Source organism: Helicoverpa armigera, chromosome 25, assembly GCF_030705265.1.
Source record: "Helicoverpa armigera isolate CAAS_96S chromosome 25, ASM3070526v1, whole genome shotgun sequence".
Taxonomy (NCBI): domain Eukaryota; kingdom Metazoa; phylum Arthropoda; class Insecta; order Lepidoptera; family Noctuidae; genus Helicoverpa; species Helicoverpa armigera.
The window spans coordinates 3,658,184-3,670,487 of record NC_087144.1 but is presented as its reverse complement, the minus strand read 5'-3'; positions in this window follow the sequence as shown (position 1 = coordinate 3,670,487).

Here is a 12,304-nt window from a genome sequence, read left to right as displayed (position 1 = left end):
TGTATTTATGACCTTGATGTTGGAAAGCTACACTCTAAGGAAGTAAGATGGGCTATATTTTATCCCTGTGCGGACAGTAGTTGCCACGGAACGAGGGTGAAACCGCGGGAAAACGGCTAGTGCTTAATACTTATTACAGACTAGCTGTTGCCCGCAACTTCGTCTGCGTAGGCAATATAGAATAGTCAAAATACTACTTATCCCGTAGGTGCATTCTTTCACGTGACAGTATAATTAGGATTAGCACTTAGCAGTAGCATAGATTCATTGATCAAGGTTGTGTTGTGGATGTGACCATTTATCTAAACAAAAGAAGTAAAGTTTGTGACGTTGTGAATATCTCTGGATCTAGTCAGCCAATTTGGAAAATTATTACGTATGGTGCGTAAGTAATTTTCACAGATCTATGTCTATATGCTTTGAGTCTGACAAAGCTGTCATTTGTACATTTTCTGCAGCTGCTGCGATTAATCAGAAGCCAGAAAGTCTGTCAGTTTCACCATGGATATCGTCTAGTGTAGTGAAACTGGATTGAAGATAGGTAGATAGGTAAACGCTCCAAGTAAAATATTGGTACTCAAACAGATTCGGTGACTGGAAGGCAACACCAACATAGTTGGGGAATAGCTGGATGGATGATAAAATGAGTCATCATCATCAGCAGGCGCATAGGGTTAGGATAGTTTCACTACTGGGGAGAAACACTTGTATGACGGGGATTTTCTGTGCACTTACTCACTATGGTAAGGCTGACCCCATTAGGCGTGCGCGATCCTCGGGCGTGTGAGTAGCGCGGGCGTCGCGAGCACGCTGTATGAACGTCGCGTTTTGCTGCCCTGCGGCATGTGTGAAGAGTGCAAGCGACGCGCTCGCGGCGCTCGAGTTGCGTTCTTACCCCTTCGCCCGCTATCCCCGCCGCCCGCTAAACGCCTTAGCAGTTAAACGTCAAGGAGAGCGGCGCGTGCAGCAAAACGCGACGCACGCGCGGCGCCCGCGCTACTCACACGCCCGAGGATCGCGCACGCCTAATGTGGGAGGCCTAAGCCGGGACTCCACCGAAATGTTTGCATTAGTTTACGAATAGGCAAAATGTACGTATCTGTGAGAGTCCACTTCATGTGTTCGTACTTGAAACCTGCAGTTTTGCCAAGATTTTCAAAATGTACGCTTGCAATTTGTCATTTCTTGGTGGAGCCAGCAAATCGAAAGTAACATAAGTGTTGTATACTGTGCGTCACTACCGCACACCGGGAAAATTTCGCTCTTGCGGAGGACGTTTATATACCATATTTTGTGTCACACAGGACGACAGTAAGTATCCACCGAAACACTTTCAAAGATCTGATGAACGAACAAATCAGACCTAACTTGGTCACCTGGGGCCAATCAGAGCTCTATGAAGCGATCATATGCTTTGGCTCCTACTGTTATTGTGGTTTCTGAAAATTTATTCACCTCATTCAACGATGAATGTAATTCTGATGGTACTATTAAGAACACTTGCTTAGCGCAGAAGCTGACGTTGGCAGGTCGACTCTTTTGACTTCTCGAATAGGATACCATTGGTTTTTGTGCAATGCACACCTGCAATGCATGCTGGATTAGGATATGATACAGATGGATAGGATTTGCAACAGAAAACAATTCTGTCTTTGTGATTGAATGACATCAAACGTAGTTTTATATAAAGGTGTTTTTAGACTTGGCTCGGGTCTTACTGAGACTGTTCGTAATCGTGACCAGTGTATTTGCGATCAGAAGTTGAAAGTAAGCATGTCTCTGGTATGCGACGCGCAATTTGTACGTTTTCAGACGCATAAAGCATTTTACGTGTGTATGGTATTAAATCGAGAAAGCTCCCATTTCGTATCTGCACTTTGTATTTGGGTTTGTTCTTAAAGCTACAGAATCCTACATTACCTACCTACCTCACGCTTAGCAGCGCTTGCGAGAGACAGATCCTCCTTTCTTCTAGGATTAAGTTTACATATTTTGCATCAGAAAAATAATTAAGGTCTACTTAATACTACTCACTCAAAGTAATTTGTTTTAAGGCCACCACATTAGTGGAAGATAAGCTAAACTATGTTTATGAAAAAATCCTGATATGAACTCCATCTGTAACTTTAAATGATAATTAATTGTTGACATAATGTTCAAAAAATAATTTAGATGGCACCGTTTTAAATTTGGCTGAGAACTATTAATTTTCCTTTCATCAAGGTAATAATTATAATTGGATTTTGATGTGGCACGGCAAACTGACAAACTCTATTGAAATGTCTATCGAAAAATTACACTGCGTGTTAAAATATGGTGAATTACGGAAAATACACAACTCCATCTGTTGAAATAATAATCCTCTATAAAGAATGTATGGTAATTTATTGTCATTTACCACCTCTCTCCTTTGACAAATTTCATGTATTTTATTTAACACAGATTACCACAGATGGAGCTACTTTAACCTTGGCTAAACGAAATTTTCATTTTTTTTTTCTTCCCAAGTTACTTATGAAGGTGTGATTTTCTGTGTAAAGGTTAATAATAGGCCGATCAACTAATATAAGTACAACATTCAAATGTACAGTTTTGACAAACAGGTTGCGTGTCGTAATATTTTACATATTGAATTCACAAAATTAATCATATCTTTTGATAGAGTGAATCGATTTCGATGAAGCAAAAACTAAGTAATACCCCAAGTTACGTAGAATTTTTGTATATAAGCATTGTCTGCATTGAATTCGTAGATTTTACGTAAATCCCGAACAAACAAACAGATAAACAGACAAACAGACAAAAATGACAAAAATGATGGAAATGGGTTCTGTTAGTTATCCTTTAACATGCTGGCTATTTTTTTTGTCAATTTCTTCAATGTACAAAAATTACTTTTCTACAGATTTATTATATGTATAGATGAGCGCTTTAGTGAGATAGTACCTTTAGCCACGTCTTAATGTACCTACCCACCTATATCTGCGTGTATTCCTAGGATTTTATGAGTTTAGATCGGATAGGGAGATTGGTTTTATGTGTACTTTTCCTTTCACGGTAAATTTATTTTTATGTAGATATTATTACTGTTCACTGATTCGGTCTCTTTGGTGAGAAAAAGTAAAAATAAAATGTATCTAATGGTCTGTGGTAAAAGTTTTAAATAATATTCGAAAACTATACCATTATAACCATAATTTGTGTAAAAAGAAATAACTGCCACTTTTATGGCACTAAGTAATTAATATTGTGATATATCAAGGGTACCTAACTGCTTAATTATGATTAAGTAAAGTTTTCCAAGAAGTTTCCATTTAGTTGTTATGTTTGTAGACAGCCTATCTTGACTAGGTAATGCACGCAAGAAATGATAGTGACAATATGATTTAAATATAGAACATTGTTTGAAGTTACGTATACGTAAAAAACCGGCCAAGTGCGAGTCGGACTCGAGCATGAAGGGTTCCGTACCATTATTTAAAAAACGAACAAAAAACACGTTTATTGCATGGGAGCCCCCAAAATATTTATTTAGTTCTAGTTTTCAGTATTTGTTGTTATAGCGGCAACAACAATACTTTATCTGTGAAAATTTCAGCTCACTTACTATCATGAGATACAGCCTGGTGACAGACGGACGGACGGACAGAGGAGCGAAAACAATAGGGTCCCGTTTTACCCTTTGGATACGGAACCCTAAAAATAGAACACTTACGTACCTCCAAAAGACCAACCAAACAAACATCAAAATTAATTACGAACTCAGAATCACGAACCTTATTCTTCACCTTCCACTACAAAGGAGTTTGCCTTTCATTGTCTAAAACAGTTCCACCCTTTCCTAGTTTCCTAACCTTATGTATGTAGCACAGTTTAAATATACTGTCTTCTCAACAGTTATGAAGCTACGTACTAACACCATAGAAATCAGGAAGCCCACCAGCAAGCAGGCAGTCATTTAAAAATGCCGTACGGAAGATTTTGTTTAATAAATTGCTAGAAGAATCACCATTATAATATATAATTTGTATGTTTAATGTGTGTAGTATTATTTAGTATCCAATTTTGTTATTCTTTAATTGTCTTATACATGTCTTTTTAAGTAATTAATGCACCTACCACGTTATCTCTGCATCACTACACGCATCCCTAAGGTTGACTGAAGAGAATGCCTAAGGCATTAAGTCCGCCTTTGTAATTGTAGAATTGCATTAAGTTAAATAAATAAATAACACCCGTAACAATGTCACTTACACACTCGTGTGCTCAATGCACGACACTCTGTAAGTACCTGCTGACAGCACAGTAAAAGCTCGTCAACGCACATGTGTGTGTGAGTGACATTTTTACGAACGTTAGTACGTACCTTCACAACTGTACATCTTTATTCTGTGGTACGTAGGAGGTACACATAGGTACCTCAAAACCAGAGACTTCGATAAAGGCCCAAAATAATTGAATTAATAGAGACCCAACCAGTTAACATTTTAATTGATATATTTTGTTTAGAGAGTGCCTTGGAGCAAAATAATTTGGCCTGTAATTAAGTTGGTCTTTGACGGTGAATTGAAGTTGGGGAATGTGTCACTTTTGTGACCTTTTATTAAAATATCACGTCAATTTTTCTTAGAAATAACTGTAATGTCTGCCTCGTTGGTCTAAGAGTCGCATAGCGCGGCAACTGTGCACGGGATCTGGGGTTCGATTCCCAGGTTGGACTGAAATCCTATCGGGTTTAAAGAAACTTTCACAAAGCAGCAGGAATCTGGAAGTTAGTGATTGATACATACCATCGGAAAGCACGTAAATGTCAGGTTTGCGGGTGATCTTTCTATCGTTATTTCCTACTGTAATATGTTGAGAATAATCATCGAAGTAAACTCAAAATTAAATAATAATACATAGGCTCCACGTATGCTGAAGAACATACTTTATATTATCTGCATAAAATAATTCCTATTCAAACATTGCAACACTAGTCCTTTCCAACAAGCCTGTCTTTCATAGACACGAAACCGTTACACCCGTCACATATTATTTCCCTGCTAAAATAAACCGATGTATGACCTATCGGACCATCGGCTGAATCCGTAAGAGGATTTGAGAGCTCCATTCGTATGTAACATGGAATATATCCGGCTAGGACGTGGTATTGCGGAATTGAAAATGGACGTTAGTACGATTTTACATTGCTACATGGATTTTGAGCGTAGCTTTGACGGATTTTGGGTGGGTAACACCGATTTTTGGCACTGAAATTATGGAATGGTGATAAAAGGATGTGTTCATTTAATCTATGCGTTTATTAGCTTCAACTCAAGTGTAAAGTCAGTATTTTTTTATTTCAAATAGGCCTATGACAGTTCTTTCGAAACGTCAAGCTAGTTGCACGGTTCCAAAGAGTGGGTCTCATGGAGAAGAACTGGCAAGAAACTCCATAGACACTCTTTAAAGAAAAACAATTGTTTAAAACTCATTAGACATATTACGAGCCATATAAGTATTCATGATTAAAATGTAGATTCTTTGGTGTTTCATTTTAGAAGCAAAATTGAATGATTCAGTAACAATGCTCTTTGTACTGTACAATTTGGATAATTCATTACATTCATAACATTTACAATTTGCAGAATGTGGGAATGTCAAATCGACAAATCCGTAGACTACCACTTCTTGGAAAACGTTTGTGATCTATACATATAATAAAATGAAAGGAAAGTCAAAACTGTACATTGAATATTTTTAAAAGAATACTTGGGGGTGATCCATAATCCTGTATGTTTTTCCCGGATAAACACAAAAAGTACTGCATGGATTTAAAACAAATTTTGCATGACTATTACCTGGGGGCCGGTTCAACACATAGGCTACATATTATCACGCTATCACCTACGGGGGTTGAGCAATGAATGATTAAATAAACGAAATTGGAAATTCTATATTGCTCACGCAGTATATTAGTATATAAGCAGTATATAAGTCGCGGACAACAGCTAGTATTAAATAAGTAATAAATGAATATTGGGTTAAACATCAGATACGGTAATTTTAATTCCCGGAACTGGGAAGTTAATCGAAAGTAATTTTCTCTTGTAAGTGCGTGATTTCTCAGAAATTGAGTTTAATGAAATCAATATAAAGTGTCTTAACTATAGTTAATTGTATCAATTGAATTTTCACAATATTGTAACTCTTTTGTTTGACGAATTTTATGTTCTTTGTACTTGCAACTAATTTCCGATCGTACAAATGGTATCGATTTACGAGTTTAAAAGTAAATGTGGCTTAAGAATCAATCAACAATTACTTAATCTATTAATAAACCATTACTTTAAGCAGTTTTAATCTGTTAAACACGTATACACCAACAAGGTGGACAGACGACCTTATAAAGGTCACAGGTATCTGTGGAGATCTAAGGGGGAGGCCTATGTTCAGCAGTAGACGTCCTATGGCTTAGATGATGATGATGATGATGAAACACGTATTTGAGTAGAGTAGAAAGTCCTATACATATATATATATAACGTAGAGCTATTTAAGTATCATTATTGACTTGGTTTTGTAATAAACTGCGACTGTACATTGCACATATGTAGTTGTGTGTGAGTTAACTGTTCCCAGCAAAGGGCAGGACAGTGTAAACAGACGCTGTATGTAACTATCAGTCCAGTTTGTAAGTTACTTTATTGTTTGTGTAAAGCATATTTATTGGTTGTTCGGTTTATTGAAATTAGGTTGGTTATATATCTTGGCAAAAGATTGCATTTCCTAATTTTATTATTTATTTTATTATTTTCCACGATACCTAAGTATATAGGATGTAGCATGCATATGCGTAAGCTGCAAAAAATATACCTAGTCAAATCTTTTAGCGTTTCAAAAATACTTCAAAAATGTCATAGACCATTTTCTCGTTAGCTGATTTTCCGGCAAGAAATCTATGGTGCGATTTCAACTGTTCGTTTCAAACAGTATTTGTCAATTGTTTGTACACCGTACAACTTTACTGTACAAACAGGGAGGAGATCCGCGAGTGTGAAAGTGCATCTAAAGTTATTAAAATAAATTAAGTTTTAAACCAAGATTTTTCAAAATTGATCCAGAAGATCCAAAGATTATTCCCGTACAGTTTTAGAAACTTTATAGTATTAAATTCTCTATAACACAACGCCAGTCGCCAAGTAAACTTTACGAGTTTCTTTCTTAGAATCCAATATGGTGGCGTAATATGCCGTTAAATATAAAATAAATAAGAAGCTATAGCTAAGTGAATAATATCGTGTAATGAGAGAATTCCATTAGCTCCCACGGAGTGCAGTGGTTAGCTAAAGGTCAGTCCGCCTTTTTTCATGTTTCCTTGTGTAATTTGTGGTAATCTTATGAAATAATGTTGTGGTTACTGTGATCTTATGCTATTTATTTTGTGTTTGCCGTCAAAATGTCAAACTTTAAGTGATGGCTTTTCTTAGTTCTGGTCGGCTTTCAGGAGGCTTATTGGATGCAGCTGAGTAGGTACCACTGTTTTAGCTGCAGCAACTGCCTATCTGACCTCCTCAAACCAGTTACCCCGGCTGCAGCCGTGTAGGTACACTTGGTAAGACTGGTTGCCAGACTTTCTGGCTCATAACTTCCTGTAACGACTGCCAAAGATACCAGTAACAGCCGTCCCATTATAACATTGTATTTCAAAACCCTGAGCTAAACGCTGTAACGTAGATGGTCACCCATCCACGGACGGACCACGTAAAGCCAACCCACTTACTCTTAACCTGTGATCGACCGACCTGTGCAACTGTAACTAAGATACGATTAGGAGCAGGGTAAAAGTAGCTTAAATTGAGAACAAAACGCAACGCTTTCGAACCCAGCACCCTTTCTTACACGCTAGCATTCAAACAATCTCTTTGTAAACATTAAAATTAATTGTCCTCCCTTTGTACCTTTGTATTAATCATTAATTACGTGACGGATGACGCGGGTAGTTTCTTTAAGTGGCTGGTGAATTTTAAACGCGGTTTTCGGTCTTTTTGGTACGAAAATAGCCAGCCCACTGTGGTGTGATGTTGGTATCCGTATTGTACATTTTGATATGCTGTGTGGTTAGCAGTCAGTCGCTACTTGTATTATTTAGACTAGATTCCAATAAGGATTTCGATGGCTTCCTGAGCTAACTACTTCCCGCACCTGTTACTGCCAAATTCATTTTGATAATTCATCATTTCATTTCATGGTTACCAACTTTGTAGTTTATAATAACTTTCGAACAGAGAGAAACCGAGGACGATAGTACATTTTACATAATATTATTTACAAACAAAAAGGTCTAAACATCATTATAATACTTGTTTATGTTGAAACTTGACCAAACCACACAGATAAGGGCTTAATTTCCAACCGATTTACAATATTGCGAAGTAGCTCAATTGGCCACATGTATGTGAAATATTTATTCAAAGCCAGATTTAGAATAATCAACGTTTTCAATCCTATGCTTTGAATATCGAATGCGGATTAGAGATACTGAATTCAAGTGTAAAATACCTTAATATTTGAATTTAGAAAAAAAAGTAGAATGAAGCACGAAAATGAATCGTTAGAAAATTTTATTTACAAGTATCTCATATGTTTAATTAATACGAAAAATTTTCCCGAAAAGTATGCATGCAAATTACAAATAAATATGTGTATGTACTATTTATGGATAACTCGATGGACATACGAGTATATTTCGAAACGATTGCAACTACATTAATGCCAAGGGTAGCATCCCTGACATTTGTAGTGTCAAGGAGACATGCACGAACAAACCGTTCCCGATAGCTTCGGGAAAATTCGGCAATGTTCGGGTGTTATCGGGTTCAGGTCATGAAGAATTCCTAGGCATTTTGTTTACATACATTGTATTGCTGGCCCGTGTATTTTTTTAGCAATTTTATTAAAGAAATTCCTTTATGCTTTAATTAAATTGTTTTATTTTAAATGTACTGGCCTAGTTAAAATTCGAAGAATTATGCTTTTTCAATTGTTTTCGTTTACACAAATCCGCAACAGTATTAAAAACGATAGATTTTTATAACATGTCTATAAATGATTAAAATTTGAAATAATTTATACATATAGAGTTAGTGGCAAAATCAATTAGTCAATCGCAAATGAACAAAAGATCGGTTATAGAATTCCACTAATAGTAGGCAAATATATGTAGATAGATAGGTAATTAATCATAGATATTGTCAGTACATTCATGGCTAGTACAATAGTGACAGCAGCACCAATATTCATTCATAACAAAGGCCACGCATTTCATTATTCTCACACCAAATATTACTGGGGAACACCGCAGAGTTATGAAGTTATAAATATGTACGTATTTTGAAGAGGGATAGAACTAATGCTATAGAGAACCTAAGTATTATTGGTATTTTTTTTCTGAGAGAACGAACTGATATTTGTTAATTATAAATTGAATTCATTACACCTATTTATAACCTAAAAGTATTGTTTCAGCAAGTCTTCTCCTTTCAAACTCTGTTTGATATCATCTTACAAACGGCAGTCTAATCAGCCATATTGTCTTTTACACAATGCAGCAATAGTTTATTTCATCCCCTTCCATTTGGTGCCAAGCCGTCATGGTGTAAATCATTAACTATGGATTTCAATAACCGAGTCATCTGTTGTTTTGGGACTAATTCTAAAGATTATACATAATTTATATAAAGCAAATGTCAATACAAATTGCAATCGTTCAACCACGAATGGGTCGGTTATTGAAAACCGCAGTAAACAAACCCCAAATAAATGGCACTAAAATTCCCTTTATTATAAGATCGACAAGTCTAAATCATTCTCACTCTACGACAAACACAATACGCTATGGTTTCGTGAAATCAAAGCAGGAAGCAATTACACTAGTGTTGCACCGCGGGATCGATAGCAGAATACCGGGAAATGTGCGTGGGATTTTCGAATATCGCGGGAAAATTCACCATCTTATTTTCGGGGAATGGGAAAACTTACACCGTACATAGCATGGAGAACAAAATGACGTGTGGAGATGTCATAATGGAATATCCAATAACAATTTAACGTCGCTAAAATGCGGGTGTTCGGGGGACGACAAATTTTACTGGCTGCACCCTCATACACTTTGTTTGGGACCCGAACATTAAAAAAAAGAAATCACCAATCAATCAAGACTTATCTTTGACAGATGTCTCAAGGAATCTGAATGCTTTGTTAGTTTATTAGTTCACGCCCAACGTACACTCAACTTCAGGCCAGTGGGAACAGTTTTATAGGAAAATCGTACTTATTACCATTGAGTTAAGGTTCATGACAGTTACCGTTACCGTACAGTAGTTTTGACCTACGAGAAAGTGCCTGACCTACCCGCCTTATGGCATCTCCGCTCATCTTTCCTTCCTCCATGTTATATATCAAATTGGTAAATAAGTATTACGCCAGAATTACAGCGCATTTCATAAGTTACACGTGTCTCGTGGCTCGTGGCTCATTGGTGTTTAGCCCCTTTGTGCTTTAGTAGTGTAATAATTGTTATAATAGTAGAATGTTTGAAGACTATCTAATGATACGTTATTGAAGTACTGGTGGTTTAATAACAGCCGTGCTCCTATTGGTGCTCCGTTTAAGGTAGAATTAGTCTTAGACCTTTGACATCTAATTTCACATGAGGCCCATTCTCCATGCGCATATCCATCAGCCAATACCTACCTCATACGTCTGACATATACTACACTGAAAACCGCATCAGAATCTGTTCAGCCAAACGCGAGATAATCACGCACAAACTTACATACACAGTCGAACTGAGAACCTCATTTATACATTTTCTTTTTGCGCCAATTCCACGACATATTCTGAGCCGAATCTATAACATATTCATCATAACAGTAATATATTAATTTCCCAAACACAAGTATTTTCAATGTACATATAGGTAACTTGAAAGCGAACATTTGTTAAATCCAATAGGTACCGATTCCATTAATCCCGGATTCGGCAAAGGCTTACCGACTTATCCGATTATAACAAATTATGAATAAGCAAACGGTTTCAGTTGTCATACATTCACGTCATTGATTTATTTACTTAACCAAATGGGTCACGTAGGAATTGAGTTCTGATTTGAAAATATTATTTCATTGTGTTTTTAAAAGGCTTTTGTAAGACCAGCCATTTTCCCACGGGACGCGGGTTTTCACCGGGAATCGGGATGATATATAGCCTGTGTTACTTTGCAAGAGTGTAGCTTTCCAACAGAGAAAGTATTTTTCAAATCGGTTCAGTAGTTTCGGAAGCTTTAGGTACAAACAAACACACTAAAATTATTTTATCTTTATTATATAGGTACCTATAACGTCTCCTCTCGTCTATGTAACTTAACTTCCTATTTAAATTCTCATTAAATTTAATATTGCTCATAACAGTTCATCAAAATGAAAAATAAATACTCTACCAAGAAAATGCAGGAACCCCATAGAGTTTATTTATACAGAAATAGCAAATAGCACGTTAAACGTCGCCCACAACACAGAATCAACTTATTTTACACGTGCACAAGATAACACGTGCATGCAGGTCTGTTTGTCCATTACTGAATACGATTTCAGCTGAAAGACGGACACATCAAACACATTTATTAGTAAATCTATTTATTTGTTTCGCATCAAATTCCATTTATATCAATTGAAACCTTAATATATTGCATACAACCTGTGAATGGTTTTATCGAAATTAAACTGTTCAAAAATGATCAAATTCACATAATTACTTACACAAAACAGAATTTGATTCATGAACATAACTTTGAAATTGAAAGTAGCGATACAAATGCGTTTTAAGATAAATAAAAATAATCTAAACAAAACAAAACACTGTAATTTTCTACTACGAAGACAAAGCAAGATCATTTAATAAAGTTCAATGTTCTAAGGCTTCAGTAACTTGCCACAGAAACCTTAAAAAGCGTCCGTTATTTGATATTCATTTAATAATGCCCGAAAAGGTCTTTTAACGATGACAGTAAAGTCTTGTTCGGACGGAGCGTTAAAATGATCGCGTACAATGTAGGTAAAGAGTTCGCGTATTCAAATGATTCTCCCCAAAGTGGCGCCTTGCAGCACACACAATATCGTGAATGTCGCCCATATTAATTGAAAACCTCCGCCACCCGCTGATACCTGAAATTGGATTCTACATAGCGACCCTCACCCTGTTCCAAGACGCCAACAAGTTTGGTGCGAAGTGCATATAGAGTGGGTTTCACTATTTAACTTAC